At 44.3% G+C, this 19,784-nt stretch overlaps 1 protein-coding gene across 2 annotated transcripts in view; it reads right to left on the reverse strand.

Moving 5' to 3' along the window:
* The window catches only part of GUCY1A1 (guanylate cyclase 1 soluble subunit alpha 1), a 59,836-nt gene extending 42,804 nt beyond the window's left edge, over positions 1-17,032 (reverse strand). Inside the window, exon 1 of one of the 2 annotated variants that reach the window (XM_060299891.1) lies at positions 16,757-17,032. The gene's annotated coding sequence lies outside the window, so the exon portion shown is untranslated. Of the gene's footprint in view, positions 1-16,331; positions 16,564-16,756 lie in introns of those variants that run through there. The other variant, XM_030865772.3, reaches the window with a different exon arrangement.
* Between the last annotated feature and the right edge of the window lie 2,752 nt (positions 17,033-19,784).

Genomic DNA, 19,784 nt, shown 5'->3' on the forward strand with positions numbered 1-19,784 from the left:
GAACACGTCCACGCTCCGTCCTCTGAGTTCGAGTCCCACCCCTGTTGATCTGAGAGTTACCACACGTGCTCCACGTTAGTCCAGTCGGAGGGTCACCCGTGCTCTTCACCTCGCACCAGCATCAACACTCGCTGCTAAACTGGCTTGGCTGTCTACAGTTTCTGAAACATTTCCCCAGGCTCTTTTCCACGATTTTCTCATCACCTCTTGCACTTTCTCAAGAAGCTATCTTTAGTCCTTTTTTAATTCTCTAAACATATTTTCTAAATAGCCTGACTTACTCATTACCCTGTCTTTGCCACTTAATTGGAAGTTAGGTATGTTTCCAGCCTTAATCTAACTAGCCAACGTAGATCACAATTTATCTGACTTTAGGCTCCTAGTAAGTTAATTTTATGCTGAAATTAAAAGACAGGACTACCGGCTTGGAGTCATCTGGTATAAACGTGGATGGGATACAGATATATTAAGTCCTTATTATATGGTTCACTCAGTCTTTTCCCTTTATTTTCCCTGGATCCTTCTGTACGTGCAGCACAAATACACATATGTAAGCAACACACAACTGGAGAAGAAATCATTTTCAGAAAGTTTTCCTACGTATTTTCCTTTTCTATCTTAGTTTGTATGAGCTGTCCTATTCGTTTTTACTATTTTTGTCCAATTATTTTCCTTTTCTTTTTTATCACTTCCATTATTTTATTATTTAATGTTTACCTTTTTTGGAAAGGAAGAATCTCACTACTCATAGAAATGCATGAAATTCACTGAGCTCATTTGAAAATGACAAGAGATTGGACATGAAGCCATGAGCGAAAGGGCACGCCATGGAGGAAGTACAGCGAGGTGAACGGGGCGGGGGGAATGCAGGAAGTTGTGGGAAAGGCAGGAAAGGGTGGTGCTAGAGATACTACAAAATTAAAGTTGGCATCAGTGGCAAATGACTAGGTCTGAGAAGCAGGATGACTCAGGTTCTGTCTGGAAGGATGTTGGGCCATTGATAGAGGCCCCAGAAGCCGGTTTGACAAAGTGATGGTCAGCTGTGCTTTGTACACGTGGACCTTGAATTCTTAGCGGGACATCTGGGTAGAGATGCACCTGAAAACTGAAGTCTTTAAGGAGTGTAAAGCAGATTAGAGATATGAATCTGTGTCCTCTAGATAGAGGAAGCCGTTTAAATCGGGACTTTAACTCAAACCGTTCAATGTCAAAGGGCCACAAAAGAGAGATAAAACGGCCACGTGGATGACTGGGGAATATTTGTACTTAAGAATTGAAGAAGGATGTTAGGACTCAGATGGAGAAGCAGAGATCAGAAAAGTATGCTGAGAATGAAAAAGAAGAGGACACACGTTCAAACAGAGGGGTTTGTTGGGAGACCGAAGAGGGTCGGGGGGTGTGGTGGTCAGCCAGGCCTGCTGTAACTCAGCACCACAAACTGGGTAACTGGGTGCCCCCGACAACCTTAACACGTCTTCTCAGGTTCTTCAGGCTGGAAGTCAATGGCAGGGTGTTAGCATGGACGAGTTTTGGTGAAAGCTGGCTTTGTGGCTTGCAGATGTCTACCTTGTCACATGGAGGGGGGCAAGAGAGAAGAAAGAGAGAGACAGAGACAGAGAGAGAGAGAGAGACAGAGGGAGAGGGAGGGAGAGAGAGAGCGACAGAGGGAGAGGGAGAGGGAGAGAGACGCGATAGTTCTCAGGTATCTCTTCTTAAAAGGGCACTTAACCCCATCATGAAGTCCTGTAACAGGGAAGAAGAAGTCTGACTCCGCGTTGGAGCTGCTTCGTTTTCTTTAACCTTTGTGTTCTGTTGCTTTTTGCTACAAGGTAATCGCTATAATCAAGTTGCCTATAAGCTTAAATTATCCATAATGGCCCATCTCTGGGAACCCGGCCTCCCAGGTCATGAGCATTAAGCTAAAATAACTTTGTTCAGCTCACAGGCCCACCTGTGAACGTCTGCAGCAAGGAAGAAATTCGTACATCCCCTCCGGAGTCTGAAGCGGAAATATCTGCAACAACCTATTACCTTTTTCATTGTACTTTACCTCCTCACCTCCCTCTCCTTGTTCTATAAAAGAAACTAGCATCCAAACCTGGTTAAGATGCTTCTTCAGGACCCTAGTCCACCATCCTCTCAGTCTGCAGGCTTTCCGAATAAAGTCCCTATCGCCTGCGTCCACACCGCGTCTTTCGATGTATTGTCCCGTTGTGTGGCGAACGGAGCGAGCTTGGACTCGGCAACACTCCCACCCCCACCTAAACCTAATACTAGCCAATAAACATCTCTTTATGTTCAATAATATGAGACAAAAGTCATGAGACAAAAACCCATTAGAATGTCTAAAATTTAGAAGTCTGACAATGCCAAGACTTGATGCTGATGCGGAATAACGGGAATTTTTCGTAAACTGCTGGCGGGAAAGTAAAAAGGAGCAAACCACTTTGGAAAGCAGTTTGGTGGTTTCTTAAAAGGTTGAACACACCCTATCATTCCACCCAGCTATTCCATTTCTAGGTATTTACTCATGAGAAAGGTAAATACATATACAAACAAAGACTTGAACACAGACATTCATGAAGCAGGTTTACTTGTAACAATCAAAAACTGGAAACAACTGAAATGTCTTCGATCACGTGAATGAATAAGATGTTGTATAGCCATATGTGCAAACGACTGTTATCCAGCAGAAACATGCAACAAAGAAGATAAATCTCAAAATCATTATCTGAGTGATGGGACTGCACACACGAGAGTCCACACCGTAACAGTACTTTGTATAAAATCAAGACACTGCAAGCAAACCCGGACTTACAGACAGCAGATCAACGATCGCCTGGAGATAGAGGAGGGGTGCTGATTGGAAAAGGACACAAGAAATTGTTTAGGGGTGACGGAAACGACTTCTATCTTGATTGTGGTGACGGGTTAACGGGTGTATACACCTGTCAAATCTTATCCAACTGTATATTTTTTGTATTTGAGGTTTATTTTAAGTGTCATACCTTAGCCAGGTCATTAAAAAAAAAAAAAAAAAAACCAACTCAGTGGAGGACTAAAAGAACCTAAATGAACTAAATTCCAAAATAAATAAATAAGAAGCCATGGAAGAGATGAGACCTGGGCTATTTTCATCCCAGATCAAGTGGTGGAAGCTGGCAGAATCTCCCACAGGCCGGGGTCAAGAGTGGCTGGTTAAATGTCTATCAGACTTTTAGCTGCTGGAGGAGAGATTAGATCACCAAGGACCCCGAAGCTAAGATGGGCTGGTCTTCCACACTCGCAGCCTAATATATGTATGTGGTACATGACACACACACCTGATAGATGACATGAGAAGAGGAAGAAAATGTGACCCACGGTCAAGAGAAAACAGTCAACAGAAAGAGACCAAGAAGTGGCCAAGATGTTGTCACCAGACAGGAACTTTACAACACCCGTGATAAACATACTAAAGAATCCAGTGGCCTAGTTGAATAGCAGGCATAAATAGGGATCTTCCATTAAGAAACCGAACATAGAGAAAAAGAAGCAATCGGAAATGCTAAAAATGAAACATCACAGCAAGGGAAATAAAGAATTCCATTTACCATCAGAGGAAAGGATCAGTGAACGTGAAGTCAGGTTAACAGAAATAACCCCAACAAAAACACAAAGAGAATAAAGAGTGATAAAATGGAAAAGCATCTGAAATCTGCAGAACAATATCTAAAGGTCTAACATACATGTATCGAGAGTCCAGGGAAAAAAAGAGAGGAGATGGAAGCAGAAAAATATTTGAACAAATAATGTCTGGGAATATTCCATATTTGATGATAGCATCAAACACAGATCCAAGAAGTTCATTAAACCCCACACATGATAAATACAAAGAAAACTACACCTAGGCATAATGTTATCAAACCTCTGAAATTCAAAGATAAAAAGAAAACTTTCAAAAAGCATCCAGAGGTGAAAAAAAGAAATATAATAAAGAGGGAGTAAATGATTTTTACTTACTTTTCTCCAGAATAGAGAAGAGCAGGTAATGCAAAAAAACGTACGGGCTGAAAGAAGAAACCTACCCTCTGTACCTTAAATTATAAATCCAACAAAATATTCTTCGAGTTAACATGAAAAAAAAGAAGTTTCCTAAACACTACAGTCATAACTTTGGTGGAGAATTTAGGTACTTTAATTTAACTGAATTTCTATCATTTGTATTAAATGTATTAATTTTTTTCTGGTTTTATGTGTTTTATTTGGAAGTTCACAGATCAGCAAAACCTAACTCTAAAGCTCATAATGCTATAGAGTCTAATCTATTTTAAAAACAAATGCTACTGATTATATGTAAAATCATATACAAACCAACAGAAAAACTGATATGTCAGCCATTAAGGTGGTAAAGCATAGTTTTTTTAAAATTAAATTTAAATTAAATTAATTAATTTATTTTTATTTATTTATTTTTGCTGCATTGGGTCTTTATTTCTGCATGCCGGCTTTCTCTAGTTGCGGCAAGCGAGGGCTACTCTTCATTGTGGTGCGTGGGCTTCTCATTGTGGTGGCTTCTTTTGTTGTGGAGCACGGGCTCTAGGCTCATGGGCTTCAGTAGTTGTGGCACGTGGGCTCAGTAGTTGTGGCTTGTGGGCTCTAGAGTGCAGGCTCAGTAGTTGTGGCTTGCGGGCTCTAGAGTTCAGGCTCAGCATCTGTGGTGCATGGGCTTAGTTGCTCCGCGGCATGTGGGAACTTCCTGGACCAGGGCTTGAACCCGTGTCCCCTGCATTGGCAGGCGGATTCTTAACCACTGAGCCACCAGGGAAGTCCTAAAGCATAGTTTTTAGAGGATGGACCCTGCCTGGCTAAAAAGACTGGTTCCACCACTAATTCAATGTATGACATTTAAGCAAATTATTTTTCTACTCTTGACTTTGTTTCCTGACCTTAAATTAAATGATAAGGGTAGAACATTCTCAAGGGTTTCAAGAAAGGTAATTGCGTTTTAACAATGCTTGGAATATAGTATGTACTTAATGAATGTTGACTATTATGACCTGAAATTAGGTTTACATTAGCCCCTTGATGCTACTTTGTTCAAGGCTTGGTTAACAAAGCAGTAGTTGTCAAAGGGCTCCAAGTTCTGCGCACCCTGGGGTGCCCCGAGAGCCCCTCCTGGAAGATGCAAGGTCAGAACTGCTTTCATAACAGCACTGGGATACCATGTGTCCTTTCCATCCTCATTCTCTCTCAAGTACACAGCAGCTTTCTGGAAGTTAACACGACATCTACAAGGTCATCATTATGCAGCTAATGAAATGCATGCCCCTACTTCTACGTAGTAGGTTTAGGGTACGAATGTGTATATTCAGGTATTAACCCCGTTTGTTCTCCGAACTTCTACTGTGGTCTTTCTCCCTTTCATTCGTTATACTTGCTCTGATCTCTGTAACCTCATTATTGCCCCCAAAATCATTATTTTGAAATTCCCAAGTTCTTCTTGTATCTACATGTAAACACAAGAAGTAACTACCCCTTGGGATTTTGTTTTGCAGTGATATTATATTATATTAGCTTTTCTAAAGTTAAAAATTTTATTTTAACAGTTATTATTTTAGAATTTAATAATACTTATTCTAATGTAAAGAAAAAATTATTTATACTTTTCCTTTACTTAAAGACAGATTTTTTTGCTTAAAAAGAGGGAACTGGAAAATTTCCTCAACCCACAGCTGCACCATGTACATCTGCCATGGTAGCCTGACAGCTTCCCAGTACTGATGAGATCAGTGGTGATGTTAATTAATGTGATTATTTTGATACTGTATAATATAAAATGTAAAGTTTGTCAACAGTTGGAAGACCTGCAAAACAAGGAGAACCAGTATTTTCCAGTGACCACGATGTTCCAAATTCATGCAGGAATAAAGGTTCCATTCACAGAACAATGGATTTTAATGGTTTCAGATCCCATGTGGCAAGTAACCTTTATGAAATGATCACTTCTCAAATTTTGAATTTTTTACGCCAAAAGAATATCTACAGTTGTCTTAAAACATATTAAACCCCTCCTCTCTTTTCAACTATGCATCACTGTAAGGCTGGTTTTTTTCATACTTCCACTAGAGCAACCTGAATGTGTTAAATATAGAAAACATATTCCTTTTCACTTCAAACGATTGTATATTGACTGTGGGTTCTTCTACCAAATGCATAGTTACTGCTCACACATATTAAACTTTAAGTTTCAATCTCACTAACCGTGTGGACACACCACCGCTTTACCTTCACATCACACTGCTCTCCATCCGGCAGTGCACACTTCTCTCCAATGCCGGACAAGACCATAGCTTTCTCCTTTAAAGCTGATGTTCTGCTCTGGACTCCATCACAGATGCTTCCTTTAAGCCCTTTCTTTCTAATTATTCTACCTATGTAAAATCTTTAATCTTTCTGTCTATCTGAATTCCTGAATTTACCCATCCATCCAACCATTCGTTTATTTATTTGTTCATACATCCTGCAAATTATTTATTAAGCACCTATTACTACATTCTAAGGGATGAGGTTTCAGGAATTAAAAACAAAAACAAACAAATACAAAGAAGCCAACATTAAACCCTAAAGGAGGGTCTCATGTAGGGGTTGGTGGGTGAACAGGATAAAAACACACAAATTCAGTGAAGTGTGAACTACCAGGACATGTTGTGATGGGGACACAGAAAATCTGCATCAAATGCTGACACGGTACATTGGTAAGTGCTTCCTCAAATGAATGACTCTTAAACTGAGCCTTGTTGAATGAGTAAGAAATAACAAGGCATAACAAACAAGAAAAGCTATTCCAAGGAGCAGAAAAGTAGGCGCAAAAGAGAAAGACAAAACAAGGAAGAGTTTGGTGACAAACTGCAGCTGTGACAACATGGCTGTGACACAGTATTCTAGTAGGAGGGTGACTGAGACATGGGAGCAGAGTTAGAGGTGAAGTGCGGCCGTCAGATCACCCAGTGGGAGCTGTGAGCGCTGCGCCGTTTCTACACCGCTTTACACGCGTGTGACACGCAGCGCGCAGCAGCACTTCTTGGTACCCAAGCAGTGACCAACGCTCATTTGTCAAAGACAGCTAATGCAGACAGCCACAGCCGAACGCCACTTTACTGTGTGTAAAACAGACTGACGGCACACAGCTCCCAACACCCACTGTGCACTGAAACAGAGCCAGGATTAAGACAGGAATAACTAAACAGATTTTACTCCAGTTGGATTTAGACAGATGATCAAGGCTGGTGAGCAAAAATGTTCTAACCATCCCCAGCTAAGACGTTTCTTCACCAGCGAGGAAGGAGACTAACAGGGAAGAAAACGTGTGAAAAAACAGCCCTTCCCAGGGCTTCCCCGGGCCTCCTCGCTATTTAAGCGCCCTGCTGCCCAAGGCACCCGACTCACCTGCCTTTCTTAAGCCCCACATGCAACGTCTACCACTTTCCTTTTTCTCTTGACTTTGAAAGTCTATATTCAGGAAACCATGGTCTTGATTGAAGGCAGAAGGCAACATAATCAAAGTGACGTCTGCTCTTGGACAAACAAGCTTGTGCTGCTTTTCTGGGTAAAACAGTTCCCCGTGGCCTCCAGAGATACACTCCGCGGGACCGCATCAATCCAACTGAACTGGCCACAGGGCAGGGCTGATGGGAGAGAAACCTTTGTGGGGTGTGGCCTCACGATACCTGCGGTACACAACCTTCTTGCTCCTGGCCAAGCCAGCAGGTGAGCTGCAGGTGACAATGCAGCCTAAGTCAGGATCATGTCTTCCAGCTTCAGAGGACGCGGGGAAAGAGAAGCATCAGAAGAGAGCAGCTTCACTTAGGACGGCCTGCTGTGCAACAGGCTCTGCCAACATCGCGGCCCTCTCACACACCACCGGGAACCTTTTTCAGCATGAGAGGGCTCAACAAGAGCTTCAGAATATTACTCTAAACCGTCCCCACAGAAAAGATCCACAACAGAGGCTGTGGCACATTGTTACTTGGAGTAGAGACGAACAAAGAAGAGTGTTAGTCATTAGTGACTGCAAAGATTTTAAGACAATGAAAAGTGAAATTTTACCCAGAGTTTGCACTGGGAGGATTGCCTGTCGCTAAGCACATTTGGAAACGTACAGCGTTGATCGAGCGTAAGAATCTCTTGCCTCGAATCTTGACCTATCAAGTCTCGACTATGTGACTGTGTTTATCCAAGTATCTTCCACGTTACATTTGTAATCCTCTAGATTCTGAGTTAACCCATATTGATTCAGTTTTATATTCACCAATACACAACTTAAAAGTTCATATTATACCAGTGAAACGTTGAAATTCTTTGTCCTATGTTGAATTAAGTTAATCATATGAGCCATGTATCCTTTAACTACTTGTAATAGAGGATAGCTGAAGCTGCAGAATGAATGAGAAGAAGCAGCTAGCAATTTCAGTGCGTTCATATAAAATTAGACTAGTAACATAATCAAACTCCTCTAATAAAAATATGCATTATTAGAGTCCTAGGGTTTGTCAGCCTCATGGATGGAAACTCCTGATGCAGTGTGAGGACTCAAACAATTTCCCTAAGTCTAGAGATGCATCTAAAACTCTGAAGGGTTGGAATTGACTGTGAAGGTCTAACGAAAAGTAATGCAGATGCCACACATCCTTTCCCCACAACTCTAAACAAACAACAAAATGGTTCCCAGTCACCTAACAAAGAAAGGTTCAGTGGACATCCTGGTCTAGGTGTCACCTAACCCCTTTTAACCTTAACTCTGTTTATCGGTATTTCCCAGCACTCACTGCTCTGAGATGCCCACTTCACATCACACATTCCGACCGAACGCTCGTGATCCCTGGAGCACTTTTATTACGTGTCTGTGAACAGAATGGGAGCTAAACTGAAATGGCATCTCCTCCCATTGGGGAGAACAGTCAATTCAGCAAGTGATTACAGCGGAAGATAAGACGGTGAAAGACAAGTCCCATATGACATCGCTTATAGTGGAATCTAGAAAAGTGATGGAAATGAGCTTGTCTACAAAACAGAAACAGACGCACAGACACAGAGAGCAAACTTATGGCTGCCAAAGGGGAAAGGGGTGAGGGATAAACTAAGAGTTTGGGATTCACAGATACACACTACTGTATAGAAAACAGACAATCAACAAGGACCACTGTATAGCACGGGGAACTCTACTCAATATCTTTTAATAACCTGTAATGGAAAAGAATCTCAAAAAGAGCATACATATATATACATGCATATATATATATGACTGAATCACTCTGCTGGACACCTGAAACTAACACGACACTGTAAATCAACTATACTTCAATAAAACAATTATAGCCAAGGATAAATAGCAGCATAGGGGATGAACAGGGAGGTGCAGGGAAACATAACAATGCCCTCGATTCAGACCCGGAAGAGCGGGGAAAGTTTCTAGGAAGTAGAGCCTAGCTTGAGATATAACGTCTGAGTAGGTACCGGCCCCTCGAAGACCCAGCAAGGGGCCAGGGAATCTGGAAGAGGAGGGGAGGTGGCCGTGTTCCCCACAAAGGGATGCTGCAGAGTGTGCGGTGAGAAGTGTCACTGCCGGTTCTCCATCCATAGGTTCGTCCCCCCACACACACACACTCACACTCTCACACAGCCCCTCACACACGCACTGACAACCTCACACCCCCTCACACTCATACACTCACACAACTTTCACACACCCCTCACACTCACACACACGCACTGACCTCACACACACTCTCCTACGCACACACACTCACATACACTGACCTCACACTCACACACTCACCTTCACACACACCCTCATACAAACACCCTCACACAGACACACACTCACACCCTCACACACAGTCACTCTCACACACCCCCTCACACTCAGACACAGGCACTGACAACCTCACACACCCCCTCACACTCACACACACACTGTCACACACACTCACACCCCGCCCTTCCCACTCTTTAAATCCCACAGGTCCTGCAAAGTCCGGCATCCTCATCCTGTTGTCGAATCTCTGCTCAGCGCCAGACCTTCCCTAGAAAGCCTTCTTCAGCATTTCCCTCCTGTGGGACGCTGGCTTTTCAAGTTCTTGAGAAGTTTCTAAAACTGCAGCACAGATATTAAGCTCCTGGTAACGTGCTGACATGTGAAATTCCAAGGCTGTTTCTGGGTGGTTATCTCCACGCACAGACTTTAAGCCCCTTCAGGCAGGAATGTCATAAACTTTGCATCTTCCTCAGTAACACGCAAAATCCATAATACACTTCATCCTGAGAGGTACAGAAAAGTGACTAACCTCTGAAAAGTGTGTCACAGAACATAACGTAAGCTGAAGCTTTCAAAGACTACAAATTGAAAACAAATTCTTTTAATTCTTGTTACTACTGCCAGGCACAGCAGTGCTGACGGAGTTTATTAGCTATAGAGGAGAGCACACTGACTGCGGGGGGCGAAGAAATTCAGATGAAGGTGACTGACTGGACCAGCTGGTTTGGCTTCATCTCAGTTCCTCGAGAACGTATCATTATAACGGCAAAAGCAAGATAAAAGTCAAGTAACAAATTTAAGGCCCAAGCCATAGTATGATGTTCAATATCCTAAATGAGTTTAAATCTATTAATTGGGAAAAATTTCATCACAAAGTACTGAAAGCACGTGTGGATGTGATAAGGGAACAGTTACAATCATCTTTTAAAATGTTCCGTGAAGGGAGGGCTGACAGGGAGCAAAGAAGCCAGCCATGGTCTCAATTTTCAAAACAAAGAAGGTGGATTCCAACTTTAGCCTTGAGAGCTAGACACTGATGCCAGGCACGCCTCCCACGAGATTCTTAACATTATCATCTGTAAGCGCCCAAAATGTGAAGTGTTGTTACCTACCAGCTAGGGAGAGGTCAAAGGAACCCAACATTACAAAGGAACCCAGGGCTATTTCGTTTTGTTTTCACAGGGTTACTTCATAGCTCTTCTGCAGAAAGTGGAGATGCAGTGCAGCAAGGAACCTGGCTGAGTCTGTCACAGAATGCACGCGCCCCGCCCACAGGAAGGAATGTAAACGCTGAGGAAGGAGAGTCGCTCGACTATCACGCTGCCGGAATGGCCGTATAAAGACCACTCATTCGTGGGCTCCTGCAAAGCAAGGGAAGGCGTCTAGGACCAAACGTCCTGCCCGTTCTCCACTCGGCATGGTTATTGGATGAAGATATTAACTGCATCCTGATCACATCTGCTCATGCCTCTAAATGGGGAAGAATAGCTAATCTGTATCATGGAACCAACATCCAAAAATATCCTGACCTCCTGGAACAACAGGCTAATGAAAGGTGAAGGTGACATTTAATTGCAATAAGTATTTTTTAAAGTCCCAAATCTAGTAGCCAAATGTACAAATCGAGGAAAAGAAGTATACTTGCAGAGAAGTATGCAAAAAGATGCCTCATTAAACAGTGCAGTATGGATGCCAAAAATATAGAAGGGGAGAGGACAGATTTGACTTTAGAATGATTTACCATGTGGTACCCAGAGGAGACAGCCAGACAAGTCCAATGATGTTAGTCCGTTCCTGTTTGCTCAGCTCTCAGGACCACACTTTCAGAAAAACAGGAATTCATCCAAAGGAGAAATTCCTTGATGATAATGGGATTCTCGACCTATGCCAATTAAGGACAAGTTGAAGGACATGAATATTACCATAGAGATCACAGACATATTATATCTCTGTTATGTAGAAAAGCTTTCTGTATAAGTATTCTAAGAGGTAAAAATTGGGATAGGAATATTATAGAGGCAAATAGTACAGTTCACTATAAGGAAAGAGTTCTTAGGCTCAGAGCAGGTCAAATAAAGGAATGCCTCCCGCGTTCAAGATGAATCTTGATCAACAGCTCGCCAAAACTGATCTTAACATTCTCCTTGAATTTGGAAATAAGATCATCTGCTAAAAGTGAAAAAATAAAGATAATTTGGACTGGAAAACCTGGAGAACTCCGGAACATGTCTTATGGGGAATTTGATAGAAATTATCCAGGAAAGAATAGAATAACTTCCGAGCAATGTTAACCATCCCTGAAGCTGAAGGTGGAGTGAATCAGGTGCTGGTAGGCCTAGTGGCAAGAGATTAAGGGATGGAGCAGAGCTGACATGGCTGTCCAACGTCAGTGCGCTGAGCAAAGAGGAAAACCGGAGAAAATCGGGACTGCCCAAGGTGCAAAGTCACAGGACAGGAGGGTGTGTGCGGTGCTGAGTGAGGGGCTTACTGGAAGGACAGGAGGTGGGGTCAGAAAGAGAATACGGAAGGCTCAGCTTTTTCAGCTGGGCAGCCCTGAGTGATGGGAAGGCCCGGAGGGCGGGGGGCGAACACCAGTGGATTCCCAAAGTGAAGCAGCGCAGGCGGAGGTCCTGGGGACCCAGCGCGCAGATGCTGAATGAAGTTCTCAGCAATGACAGCTGACCAAAGTGTGGGAAGCAAATCCTCTGTTAGCGTAGGTTCCCAAGGGAAGTGGAACATTCAGGAAGTCAACAAGCACTGGTCACAGGGAGAGGGTAACACCCGTGAAGCGTGTAAACTTAGAAAGACCCGGGGTAGCTGGGCGATGCTGAAAGGATTAACAGTTAGGAGCAGCTCTGAACAGCCTGCAGGCCCCATGGGAGAAAAGCACAGGCATGTGTGTAGGACCAAGACCACAACAGTCCACGTAGGCTCCTTGCAAAACAGATACTAATCCTGACATGGTATCGTCGAACAGAATACCTACAGCACCAAGGCATCAAAAAACTAAAATCAATAATTAGGAAGACACCCACTATGTGCCAGGTACTGCGAATCCAAGGATGAATACCCTGAGGGAGATCTGGGTTTGGTAGCAATACAGACATCTGAACAGGTGTTTGTTTTTCCACTGCAGTATGTTGATTTACAATGTTGTGTTAGCTTCAGGTGTACAGCAAAGTGATTCAGATGCACACACACACACACACACACACACACACAAATCTTTTCAGATTCTTTTCCCTTATAGGTTATTACAAGATATTCCCTGTGCTATCTAGTAGGTCCTTGATGATGATTTGCTTTATATACAGCAGTGTGTATCTGTTAATCCCAAACTCCTAATTTATCCCTCCCCGCCCCTTTCCCCTTTGGTAACCAGAAGTTTGTTTTCTATGTCTGTGAGTCTGTTTCTGTTTTGTAAATAAGTTCATTTGTATCTTTTTTTCCCCAATTCCACATGCAAGTGATACTGTATGACATTTATCTTTCTCTGGCTTCCCTGTCTGAACAGGTATTTTTATTTTTAATTAATTAATTTTTTTGGCCGCACTGCGCGGCCTTAGTATCTTGGTTCCCTCACCAGGGATCAAACCCATGCCCCTTGCATTGGGAGCGTGGAGTCTTAACCACTGGACCACCAGGGAAGTCCCTAAAAAGGTATTTTTAATGTAAGGTAGCAGAGTGAAAGGGGACACATAGCTATGTCAGACCTGGAAAAAATTCAGGATTAAGAAGCTTTCCTGGGGGTGCCCAGACCCCTTTCCTGGGGTGTTCACTCCCAAAGCCACTGTCTTCTGTTGGCTTCTTGCTAATTCCTACTGTGGTGAGAAGGAAGAAGTGGTACCCGAGTGAATTAACTTAAGTTGCCTTTGATTTTCTGAAAGGGAGAGTTTATTTTAATAAAAAGATTATTAACAGCCAGAAAGGATTCCAGGCAAGCATCTACACGCAGTTGATAATCACATTTCTGTGGCTGGGCCTGGGGGAGGGGGGATCATGGCCCAAAGCCCCTCAGAGTTCATAAGGGCGTCACTCTCCTACTGCTGCTGGGCAGGGACTGGCCTAAAGCTCAGTCCTGGCAAATAATTCTGTTCATACCCTGTAAGCCTGAAGGCTGCAGAAGAACAAGCCTGTGGGCCTAGCACTCAGGGGAGAGAGAAATAGATGAACTAGGTCAGACGCTTCCAAACTGTTTGAGAGAAACAAAAGAAGCCAATGTGAGTCAGGATAGCCAAAAAATCACTCCAATGCCAAACAAGTCAACTAATCTATGCGCGGCTGAATTGGTTCATCTAAAGACCTAAAACTTGCCAGAAGATTTTCTTGTATCAAGATGGAGAGCCCCAACCAAAACTGCTGCACAGGCACCTAACGAATGTTTACTGAAAACATCTAGATGGCCTAGGGACTAAAAACGAGTGAAATTATTGATATTTTAGAAAGAAAAGCAACTGTTTCTACAAATATGCAGAAAAGTAATAAACTGTAATGTTTAAGAAGAGTTGCTTGGGTAAATATTTATAATTAAGTGGTATAAAAATCAATGATACAGAAGTTATATATCCTAGCAAATAAAAGGAAAGTTAAGCAACTTCCTGGAAAAATCTAACATTCCTAATGGAAATAACAATTTGAGTTATCACTTACTTCTTTAGTCTTTAGTCCAATATTAATTTAAAAAGTTTTTTAAAATAATGCTTTAACACAAGATCATTTTATAAACCATAGTTATATGAGATTTGAGGACCACACCTTGTGAAGCTACGTCTCCTTCTACATTCTCAAGAACGACAAAAAAAAGTATCTTGGACATGTTATTGTATACCCGGGTACCTAGTAGCGGGGACTTAAAGGGGCTTTTTATATTCATACACTATGAAACACCACACCAAGCATAAGTACTTTCTATTTGTGTTGGGTCTCAAAGAGAGAAAAATAAAATTCTTATTTTCTCTGTCATACATTAGAAAAAAGATCCTACAGCACAAGGAAAAACAGAATACCCATCTATTCATTACAAATTTCTATTAAATAAACTCCAGCTACTTAAGTTTCCTCGCTGATACATTTAAAAACATACAAGTGGGTCTGTTTTATATGAGATGTTTAATTACTGTACCAATAATTATTCTAGAATGTTCCCTACTACTTTATGTCTACAGGCTTTATGTAAAGAGCCTACTGTTTTGACGTGAAAAGTACAGCTTATTTATTTTAACTCCGTGCTTCTTATTTTTCTGTTGGGTCATAGATCCCTTTAGATATCTGAGGACTCTGGATTATCACCCTAAAAATGCAGAGACTCAAACGTTTAAATACAATTTCAGGATCCCCGGGAGCAATCCACAGACCGAGCTGTGTAATAACTGAACAGAGAGCACAGACTGCACGGGCAAACTCCACCAAAAGCATAACACTGTTAACATGGCTTTTTGACAAATTAAGATTTGCTTCTAAATTTTAGACATCATATTTCTGTTAATTGCTGTTATTATTGATTTTTGTCACTCTTCATAATATAGTACCTGAAATGACAACTCCCAAAGAAAACAAAAAAACATAGCCGTCTTAGGAAAAGCAACAGATTAGCTCCACACTAGGAACCAAGGTATAAAAATCTACATCCATCACTGAAGGCTCTAACGCTTATCCACGTGTCATCAGAGGGTCAGCGATGTTCCTCCCAAGAGCAGTTCTAGTTAGGAGGTAAGCATTTGATGAAATCACTATCACAGGGCTGACCCTGATATGTTTTAAGTCAAGCTCTAATTTAAAACTGTATATATGACGCGTTCTACTTAAAATTCCAGGGGGTTTCAGTGTGTTGGAAACCAAGACGCCCCGGTCACAATTAAGCGACACGTTCAACCTTCTGGCTTACTTCAGAAGATACACACTGTTCACCAAGTGCAAAATGAAGGCGCAACCCTGGGAAACGAGGGAGTAAAGGAAAGACGCACGGAATGCATAACCTGAAATCACATGACCACTCGCAGCGGAGCGCCCACACAAGTGCCGCCGCGAGGCTGCTCGGCCCACCCAGGACAGGCTGAGGGCACCGGCCCGACGCCAACCGCTCCCCAGGGCGCCGCGGTCACAGTGGGCATCGGATCCCCAAGCAGTAATTAACACGCGCGCACACACACACACACACACAGACACGCGCGCGCGCACACACACACACACGCACACTCCCCGGCGGAGCCCGGCAGCCCCCCTGGAAGTTCGCGGCGGCCCCGCTGAGCGATCCCGGGGTCGCAGCCGCCCGGCCCCCAGGAGCGCGAAACGCTCACGCGCAGCGTGGCCGGACGAGGCTGCGGTGACGCCGGCGCGGCCTCACTCCCCGCGGGCCCTCCGCCCTCGGCCGCCGCGGGGCCCCGGGGCGCGGTGCTGCCCCCGGCGTGGGAACCGGGCCCGGTCCCGGGAGCGCAGGAGGGCTTCCTGGGGGGCACGCGAGGGCCCGGACTGAGGGCCGCGGAGAGGGCCGCCCCCCGGGAGCCCGGGCCGGCGAGGGCGCGCGGCGACCACTTACTCGGGGGCGTCTCGACCTCGGGCTGCGTTTCCGGCTCGCCGGCAGCTCCGGGCGCGCCTCGCAGATCCGCGCCGCCCGCCCAGGAGGAGAGTGGGCGGCGGGCGGCAGAGGGGGGCCCGGCGGCGGCACCTGCCGGTCCCTGCACCGGTGTCCCCACAGCCGGCGGCCGCCGCGCCTCTTCCCGGCTGCCGCTCAACAGGCAGGGCGGGCGCGGCGCGCAGCAAACCCGGTTCCCGCGCGGCGCCCACGCTCAGGCAGCCCCGGCCCCGGGCTCCCGCTCTCTCTCTCCCTCTCTCCCTCCCTGTCTCCTCCCCCCGCTCTCAGCCCTAAGGATCCCTCGCAGCGCCTCTCCCTGCGGTCTTTTCGGAACCCCTCCCCTTCCCTGCACCAAAAGACTGAGAAAGAAAGCAGCGGTTGAAACGCACCATGGTGAGGTTACGCCGGGCTCCTGTCCGCTCGCGGCGCGCCCTCCCCGCAAGTGTCGGTCGCCTGGGGGGCTGGTGTGCTCCCGCGGCGGCTCCCTGCCTTCTGCGTGGACTCTAGCAGCCAAAGTGTAGGGAAACTACACCGAAATCTGCTCCTGGAAAGCCAGCTCGGGGCTGAGTGTCACCCACTGCGACCATACTAGGGCAGGGGGACTGAGTCCTCCAGCCGCCCAGTCGCCTTCCCAGCAGTTCCTGTGTGGAGACGGAGACCAGGGAACAGGGACAAAGGAAGAGAAAGGAGAAAGAGGGAGGGAACGCAAGGAAAATTTGGCCGACTTAAAAAACAATGTTTTCCACTATGCACTGGGCCGGAAAAACCTCAGTTCTCCGTAGTTAGAAACTCCAGCATTTCTGCTGGGAAATTGATGTCTCTGCATGGATGGTTTTCGTGCCCTGGTTCTCAGGTTAAAGCCAATCTGCTCCTTTGCAAATGCAGTGCTATGGCTGCCGAGCATTTACATCTTTCCAGTAAGGTCCTGATTCTGCTTGGTTCGGTACATTTAGTTCTGTTTGTTGGATGTGCGGGGTGTGTGTGTGTGTGTGTGTGTGTGTGTGTGTGTGTGTGTGTGTGTGTGTGTGTGTGTGTGTGTGTGTGTGTGTGTGTGTGTGTGTGTGTGTGTGTGTGTGTGTGTGTGTGTGTTCCAGAACAGAAAAATAAGTGCTGTTTCATTTTGAATTCATAATTAGTCATGATTATTATGCGATCTTTCTTCAAACCCAGGAACTCTAAGATACATTGTTCGTGGTTATCTCCAATTCGTATATTTCTCCCCAAACTTACCCACATAAATCTCTCCATTTTAGACTCATCTCGCAGCCTTGACAACTATGCTGTCCTCCAGACAAACATCAGTCAGAATAAACATACATTTAAATAAGAAAAAATACATTTAAATAAGAAAAAAGGGCGTTTAACTAAAATTTGCCTTAGTATCGGGCAACTGGTCCAGAGCTATAAGTGCATTTTTTGGCTCTGCCATCTCTGAAACCATCTGCTTCTCTACATCTGATGCATGATAATCTCTTAGGTCAAAAGGGCTTTTGTCTTCAGAGAATTTAAGTGCTAGGAGGAAACAAATAAGTAAGAAGTACCCAGTATCGCATAGTTGAAAGAGGATTTCATAGTATTTTAAGAAAGATAAAGCTAATGATTTGAAGCTCAGAGGAAGCACAGATACCGTCTGACTGGAGACTATTTCATATCAGGATGGCAGTAGAGTCAGGCCTTAAAGCACGGATCATATCTGGGAAAACATAAAATAGAGGAAGTTTTTGTCTTTTGTGTTTTTCAGGCAGCGGCGAACTTGTGAGCAAAGGCTTGGAGGTGGGAGGGTAGGACCCTGCTGTTCAAAAAGGGAGTGGTGATCACAAGGGTCGGAAAGGCCACTGTTTCTGCAAATAACAGACGCTGGAGAGGGTGTGGAGAGAAGGGGACACTCCTCCACTGTTGGTGGGAATATAAACTGGTGCAGCCACTGTGGAGAACAGTATGGAGGTTCCTTAAACTAAAAATATTGATAGAACTACCATACGATCCAGCAATTCCACTCCTGAGCATGTATCCGGAGTGAGCTGTAATTCGAAAAGATACATGCTCCCCTATGTTCGTAGCAGCACTATTTATAATAGCCAAGACATGGAAGCAACTTAAATGTCCATCAGTGGATGAATGGATAATGAAGATGTGGTGCATGTACACAATGGAATACTACTCAGCCATCAAAAGGAATTAAATAATGGCATTTGCAGCAACAGTGGATGGACCTAGAGATTATCATACTAAGTAAGTCAGAAAGAAAAAGACAGATACCATGTGATATCACTTATATGTGGAATCTAAAATATGACACAAATGAACTTATCTATGAAAGAGAAACAGACTCACAGACATAGACTTGTGGCTGCCAAGGGGGAAGAGAGTGGGGGAGGGATGAATTGGGAGTTTGGGATTAGCAGATGCAAACTATTATATATAGGATGGATAAGAAACAAGGTCCTACTGTACAGCACAGGGAATTATATTCAATATCCTGTGACAAACCATCATGGAAAAGAATATAAAAAAGAATGTATATGTATATATATAACTGAATCACTTTTCTATATAGCAGAAATTAACACAACATTGTAAACCAACTATACTTCAATAAAATAAATTTAAAAGGGAGTCATTTGCAAAGTACACCAAAAAAAGTGTAAGCAGATGAGGTAGAAAGGTAAGTTGAGTCCAGACGGCCTCATCTGCCCGCCTTCTAGTTGTCCTGCATTGCAGCCTCATATAAAACCTGCTGTTTCCTTTTTTGTTTTCCTCTACTGTCATTACTCTTCTCAACATACCCTTCGTCCTGGATCATGACTTGCTTGACCCATTCATTCGTGCCTTTACTGGCCTCAAATTCTAAGGCACACAGACTCCTTGGTAAGGACTACATTGAACCTCAGTGCTTTCTACCAGGACCTACCCAGGTTCACCAAGGGGAGCTCTCAGGTAGAGAGTCCTATGCAGACACTTCCTCAGAGACATAGTGAGTTCAGTTCCAGGCCACCAAAATAAAGCACATATCACAATAAAGCGAGTCACACAAATTTTTTGTTCCTAGTGCATATAAAAGTTACATTTACACTGTAGTCTATGAAGTATGCAGTAGCATTATGTCTAAAAAACAATGTATCTGCCTTGACTAAAAAAATACTTCGTTGGGCTTCCCTGGTGGCGCAGTGGTTGAGAGTCCGCCTGCCGATGCAGGGGACACGGGTTCGTGCCCCGGTCCGGGAGGATCCCACATGCCGCAGAGCGGCTGGGCCCGTGAGCCACGGCCGCTGAGCCTGTGCGTCCGGAGCCTGTGCTCCGCAACGGGAGAGGCCACAGCAGTGAGAGGCCCCCGTACCGCAAAAAAAAAAACCAAAAAACTTTGTTGCTAAAAAATCCTAACCATCAATGAGCCTTCAGCGAGTCTTAGTAGTAAGT

This window comes from Globicephala melas, chromosome 5 (genome assembly GCF_963455315.2).
Source record: "Globicephala melas chromosome 5, mGloMel1.2, whole genome shotgun sequence".
In the NCBI taxonomy this organism is placed as follows: domain Eukaryota; kingdom Metazoa; phylum Chordata; class Mammalia; order Artiodactyla; family Delphinidae; genus Globicephala; species Globicephala melas.